Here is a 7,610-nt window from a genome sequence, read left to right on the forward strand (position 1 = left end):
ACTGGAATCATGGCCAGTGGCCACCCCCACCCCCGCCACACCCAGAGCCCACCAGCCCTGAATCCTGGGCACATAAACACCCAGAGTACGCAGGGAGGTCCCTAGCCACAAACCCAGAACCTCAGCCTTGTACAGCACCTCTTTCTTCCTCTCGATCACCATCTGACCCTCTTTTATTTTTTTTGAGCATTTATTAATTCATCTCTTCCATTAAAGAGAGAGAGACAAGGATCTCTAACGAGCCATGCCACGGTCCTCCCCCCAAGATCACAGGCACGCCCCGTGTGTTCACGGTGACCCAGGCTCTGAACCCTGGGCCCTCCCGCTTGGCTCCAGCATCTTGCAGCAGCACCCACGGCCACACCCTCCCAGCCAGGCCCTAAGCACACCTTTGACTTCCTCACTCTGCGTGCCCCTGTGCACCTGTGAGATGCATGGACAACCTTCTGCTCACTTTCTCCTTAGTCTGCCTTTGCCAGTCCAAGTTCCAGGGCTCCAGCCAGAGGACCTACAGTGAGTGGGAGAAAAGAATGCTTCTCCTCCCCTACAGCTGTCTGTCCCCAGCTCCCGGTGCAGTTCAGTCTCCGCTGTTGTAATAGTCTCAAATAAGGTCTTGCTGGTCACTTTTAACGAGGCTCCAGTGTGATTGCTTTTCCTTTAATGCACTCATCATCAGGGTCCTGTTTTACACACACATACATGCACACGCACACATGTACACACACAGTCACTTTTTTTTTTTTTCCGCTATAGGGTGCATGCGTTCGCCAGACAGACAGACAGAGAGAGACGTAGAGACAGAAAGCGAGAAATCACCCCCCGGGGGAATGGCCACGCCACAATCCCTTCTCCTCCATTCTCCTCTCGGGATCTTGGGCACGCACGCACACGCGCCCAGCGTGAGTTTTAAGCCACCGGGTCCGGGACGCGAACCGCAGTCGACTACATGGGAGTCCAGTGACATAGCCATTATGCTAACTGCTGGTTCCCCACACACAGTCACTTCTAAATGAGCTCAACTCTGACCCGTCCCTATGGCATCTCTGCAAAAGCTGGAAAGCTCTCGCGGGGCCATGACTGTATCTCACAGTGGCTTCCCTCCTCACCTGGCTCCCGCCCGTGAAACTACCTGTTCCCTCATCGGCTCCACCCCTAGCTGGGAAGCCCTGTGGGGGTTAGACTGGGAGTCTTTGTGTCACCCCCCATCAAGCCCATACTCGTCATGCCCCAACCTCTTCCTAACAAAGTCTTTTTTTACTTTAGACAATAGGATGTATGTCAGTGGCTAAGCAGGCCCCACTGGACCAGCTGGTGGTGCGGTGCTTGAGGTGGATGGGTCCCAGGGGGCCGGCTGCGCTGTCCGGATCCTGGACCAGCAGTTGGACAGACAAACATGCATGTGTGCGTGCATGCCCAAAATCCCTAGAGGAGAATGGACAAAAAGTGACGGTGGCATGGCCATCCTCCCGGGAGGGTAATTTCTTTCTTTTTTTTATACAATGATTTTTTAAAAATTTATTTATTTATTTATTTGCATTTGTTATTATTAGTTTTTTTTTTGACAAGAGAGAGAGAAAGGGAAAGTGAGAAAGCAAGTCACCAGGTCCAGGACTTGAACCATGGTTGGCCATGTAGGAATCCAGCGCCCTTATCTACCACACCACCTGCTTGGTCCCCCTAGAGGGTAATTTCTCACTTTCCCTCTCTGTCGCTCTCTGGCAAGTGCACATACCCTATAAAAAAAGTAAATAAATAAAACATTTAAAAACCTTGAAATAAATAATTAAAAAAGAAAAAAAAAAAAGCCTGAACAGGTAGGGTCTAAGATGGCTATCATAAAGACCTCTCTAAGACCCCAGACCTCATGGTAATGCGATATTTACATTCTAAATGACATACCTACCAGTGCCATGAGAGTTTATGATCACCAGGGAAACTACCAGAATAATTTTTTTTTGAGAGAGAGATTTTTGCTATATGGTGCATGCACTCGCTGGAGAGAGAGAGACAGAAAGTGAGAAATCATGCCACAATCCCTTCTCCATTCTTCTCTCAGGATTTTGGGCACACACATACCTGGTGTGAATTTTTTTTTTTTTTTAAGAGAGATTTTTGCTACATGATGGTGGCATGGAGAGTAAAGGTGGCTGGATCCCTCATGCCCATCTGTGTAGCTCAAATCTTAAACACAGTGCCTTGAAAAATACACCAGGTGCATGCGTGTGCATGCCCAAAATCTCAAAAGGGTGGAGGGATGGAGGAGAAAGGATAACCATGTGGCCATCTCCCATGGGGGCACTTTCTCTCTTTTCCTCTCTCTCTGTCTTTCTCTAGCAAGTGCTCTCTGGCAAATTAAAAAAAAAAAAAAAAAATGGAAAGAAAAACAAAACTACCATATGATCCAACAATCCCACTTTTGGGATTAAAGTCAGAATCCCAAAGTTGCTAGCACTCGCATGTTGCTTGTAGCATTATTCACCATAACTGAGAAGTGAGAACAGCCCAGATGCCACGCACGTCCATGAAAGGATGAAGAAAACACAACAACACAGACATATAACGGTGAAGCTACTCGGCCTTGAAAAAGAAGGAAGTTCTACGTTATGTGACAACATGGATGGACCTCTTAGTTTTTGCGTTTTGTTTTTTGGGTATTTTTTAGTTTTTGCTGCAGGGCACAAGGGCTCACTGTGGTGGTTGGGGGAGTGAGGAATCAACCCGCAGGAGGAATGGCCACACTGCAGTCCCTTCTCCACCGCTGTTCTCTTGCGATCTGGGGCAAGCACACTCATGGGCCTGACATGATTTTCAAACCACTGAGTCCGAAACTCAAACCACAGTCAACTATGTGGAACCCAGTTGCCTTAACCTCTATGTCACCAAATGGCCTCAGATGAATCTGTTTTGTTTTGTTTTGTTTTTTTTTATTATATTAATTTAATTTTTTTTTAATTACCAAAGAACATATGCACTTGCCAAAGAGAGAGAAAGAGAAAGCAGACCCCAATGGTGTGTGGTCATGCTGCAATCTTCTTCCGTCCATCTTTCCATCCCAGCAGGATTTGGGGCATACATATGCAGTTTTTCGAGCTGCCAGGTCAGAGATTTGAACAGCTGTCACCAGGTGGGATCCAGCTCCCAGTGCACAGCATGAAACCACTGTACTAAGGGGCCAGCCCAACTTGGATCAGTCTTGAGGCTATTATTCTAAGTGAAATAAGACCCAGGGCTAGCCTCATGGCCTTGTGGTTAAGGGAACTGGATTCCACATGACTGACCATGCCTTTCCAATCCAGCCCTGGTGGCTTAAAAAACACACTGGGTATGTGTATATGCCCAAATCCTAATGAGAGGGAGAAACAGAGAAGGGGCCGTGGCATGACCACACCCCATTGTGGGTTGCTTTATTCGATCCCCCCACCACCCCTGTGTCTCTCTTGTGAGCATACGCACTCTATGGCAAAAAAAAAAAAAAAAAAAAGGAAAGAAAGAAAGAAAGAAGATATAAAGACAAATACTGCACAATCTCACGTATGTGGGTATCTAAAATAGTCAAATTCGTAGAACCAAAGAGTGGAAAGGTGGCTGCCAGGGTCCGAGCGGAGAATGAAGTAACATTTCGGTTCAACCAGACGCATGACTAGACACAAGCTGGACAACTCTGTGTCCTTAGTCGACAATGCTGGACCGCACACTTCAGAACTTACTAACAGGGTGAGACTCGTGGTAAGTGTTCTTACCACAATAAAATTTAAAAAGAAAAGAAAAATAACAAAAAGGGAAAAAAGCAAACCTAGATTCCATTTTAAAAAGAGAGGACTGGGACAAAGGGACTGATGTCACAGCTAGCCTGAGGAGTTGAAAACTTCTCTTAATGACTTTCTTTTCTTTTTTTTTCCATAGGGCTGTGTCCTCACCAGGGAGAGACAGAGAGAGGGAAGGTGAGAAATCAGTCACCCTCCCAGAGGGGATGACTGGATGATCATACACATGTGCCAGGGATGATTTTCAAGCCACCGGGTTTGGGACTCGAACTGTTAGCCATGTTGGCGTCCAGCCATCTTAACTACCACTCCACCTGCTGGCCCCTTGATGACCGCTTTTAATGAGAGAGCAGGCATCGAGGTCACTTACAGGGGCCTGCTTTTCTCACCAGCTCTTAAGGAGACTATGGCCAAGCCAGCAGTGCGTGTGAAGGAGGTGAAGCAGCAGTGCAGCCTGGCCTCCCTCCTGGGGTGACTTCTCACTTCCCCCACCCCACCCCGGCACGAACTTGCTGATGAAGTCACTGAGGTTTAGGGCCTTCCTCAGCTGACGGCTGAGCCCACTGTCACTTCCAAGGCCTGCCAGCCCCATTAGAGACCAGACCATCTGCAGGGGTGGGAGAGGAGCCCCAAAGTCCCTGTCCCAGACCCTGCCTGTGACCAACTGGGATCAAGTCGAAATCCAGATTCCAAATCTGCACATCACAAAACGGCGAGTGTTATTTGCATGAGGATGGGGGCGGGGGGGCTTTAGAAACAGACTGTGGTCACAGGTCAGGTTCAGGGTGAGCAGTCACCAGGTGTGGTGAAGAGGTCCTGGTGTCAAACCCAATCTCCCCAGGGGCTGGCTGGACTATTTTGAGAGGAACCGAACATCCCCATTTCTCAGTTTCTTCATCTGTGAAATGGGGTTGGTGATAGAAATAGAGCCACTCATAGTTCTAGAAGGAGCACTCTATAAGTGTTACATAGAGATAGTACTCCAGCTTTCACCAGCACCTACTAAGTGCTCAATATATGCTGCCTATGACCATAATGAACAATTGTAATTTGAGTTACTTGGGCTTTGCACATACCTACTGTGTGAGCAAAAACTAATCAATGCACTGTTTTTAGTTTGTGCACTTGCCAGAGAGATAGAGAGAACTAACCCCCCAAGGGAGAATGGCCATGCCACAATCCCTTCTCCACTGAGCACACACATAACTTAGTGTGTTTTCAGGCCACTGGGTCCAGGACTCGAACTACACAATAGGCCATATGGGGCCCAGTCACTCTTAACTTCCACACCACCGTGGCTCTCAGGTCTCCTCTTAGAGCTTCCCTGTGCTGGTGGTAACAATACCTACCTCCAACGATGAAATAAAATAGTGTGGTAAGTACTCAACTAAGAAAAACAAAACAAACACAAGAAAAGGCAGCTCTGCCTAGGACGACTTCTCAGACAGCAGGCTGTGTTTGCAAGCTTTCTTTCTGGTCCATTAGGCCTGTGCTTAGCATGTAGCTTCCTGGAGGGCAGGAAGGCCGTGGTATTCCAAAAGCCCACACCTGGTGCTTGGAGGGTTCGCTCCTTAGCTCCTGACCTCACAGGTCCCCACTGAAACAGTGGGACACTCAAACAGTCCAAATGGTTGAATTCAGATTTTTTTTTTTTTTTAATTTAGGTCACCGGGGCCAGACAGGTGGCATGGAGTTTAAGGCGGGTAGATCCTGCATGGCAAAATGCGCAGTTCAAATCCCAGACCTGGTGGCTTGATAAACATGCTGGGTGTGTGTGTGTGAATTCCCAAAATCCTGAGAGGAGACTGGAAGAAAAGGAATCATGGTGTGGCCATCCACACTGCTAATTATCAGGGAAATGCGAGTGAAAAACCACAGGGAGGCATTGCCTCACCCCAGTTAGAATGGTTATTTCCCAAAACTGAAGACTAGGGCCAGCAGGTGGCGTGGTAGTTGAGGTGCTGGACTCCCACATGGCTGAGCATAGTTCAAGTCCCAGACCTGGAGGTTTGCTTTCTCACTTTCTCTCTCTCTCTTGCTCGCTTGCTCTCTGTCTCTTTCTGTTGAGCACATGAACCCTGTAGCAAATTTAATAATAACAAAAATAAATAAAATTAGGGACCAGCAGTTAGCGTAATGGCTATGTCGCTGGACTCCCATGTAGTCGACCGCAGTTCACTTCCCGGACCTGGTGGCTTAAATCTCACGCCGGGTGCATGTGCGTGCATGCCCAAGATCCCGAGAGGAGAACAGAGGAGAAGGGATTGCGGTGTGGCCGTCCTCTCGGGGGGTGATTTCTCTCTTTCTGTCTCTCTGTCTGTCTGGTGAGCGCATGTGCCCTATAGCAAAAAAAAAAAAAACTCTCCAAAAAAAAAAATCTACAATGATTATACAAAGGGACTTCAAAAACTTTTTGGAAAAATAGAATTTAAGTATGAGTTTATTTTGATGTGAAAATATTTGAAATACACATAATAATATGCATTTTTCATAAACTTTTTTCTTTTTTCTTTTGTTGCCAGAAGGCACATCATCTCACCAAAGAGAGAGCCAGAGACAAAGCACTCCCTAATGGGATGTGGTCACACATAGTCCCTCCTCCATTTCTCCACTGTCAGGATTTGAGACACTCACGCATATGTACCCGACATGCTTTTCAAATTGCCAGAGCCAAGACTCGAAGCTCAATGGGATCCAGCGTCCACAACCACTGTGCAATGGGGCCGGCCTGTGACCTTTTTTACTTTTTAAGTTTATTTTTTTCTATGAGACAAAGTGAGACAGAGAGAGGCCCCCCAGAGTGGTGCAGTGGTCCACTCCCAGCTTTCAGCCAGCCCTGGAGCATGAGTAGGCGCGTGCCCAGTGCACGTAGGGAGGCCTCTGGACTTGAACCAAGAACCTTCCCATGTGGGATTGCCTCACCGAGCATCAGTTTACTGCTATACCATCATCTGGCTCCTCTCCATGAACTTTTTGAAGCCTCCCCCCCTTGCATGTCAATTAAACAATTATGTTTTTTAGGGCCAGGTCCATGGCCCAGTGGCTAAGGCAACTGGACCCCACTTGGCTGACTGCACAATCAGGTCTTGGGCCTGGTCCTTGAGAAACACACCGGGCACAGGTAGGTACATGCCCAAATCCCAGCAAGAAGACAGATTGCAGCATGACCATTGCCCATGGGAGGTGCCTTCTTCTCTCCTTCTCACTGTCTCTCCCAGACAAGCACGTGTGCCCTCTAGCACACATACAAAAAATAAAACTTTAAGAAGCAGATACAATACATGACGCCATGGTCTTCTGGCATTTAACCAAACCTAAGGCCTGGTCCACCTCCTTCCTGGGGACTGTTTGTAACTGCCACAGTACGCTCAGGCGGAGCCCAGTGGTCATGCTAAGCCAGGAAGGCAAAGATCAGCATTTGGGGCAGAGGAATGGCTGGACATGGGGTCAGGGTGCCAGAAAGGAGGGATCTGTGCAGAAGGGGGACCCACAATCTGGGGTGGGGGCGCTCTACTGCAAGGTCTTGATTGAGGACTGGGTTGCACATGCATGAGTGAAGATGACCCCAGGCTGCCCGGAGGGCACCTGCTGCAGATTGGAAGTGAAATGGAACAGAGAAGTGTGGCAGCGCCTGCCTGGAGAGGCCTCGCACAGCATCGGCTACCTGCGGCTGACAGCGGAGGCACAGGAGCACAGACTGCACCCTAGAAGAAGGTGTCCTCTAGAGTTGCCTTAAGAAAACCTAGCCCAGGGACCAGCAGTTAGTGTAATGGCTATGTCGCTGGACTCCCTCGTAGTCGACCATGGTTCATGTCCCGGACCCGGTGGCTTAAAACTCACGCTGGG

Source organism: Tupaia chinensis, unplaced genomic scaffold (assembly GCF_000334495.1).
Source record: "Tupaia chinensis unplaced genomic scaffold, TupChi_1.0 Scaffold000146_1, whole genome shotgun sequence".
NCBI lineage: Eukaryota > Metazoa > Chordata > Mammalia > Scandentia > Tupaiidae > Tupaia > Tupaia belangeri.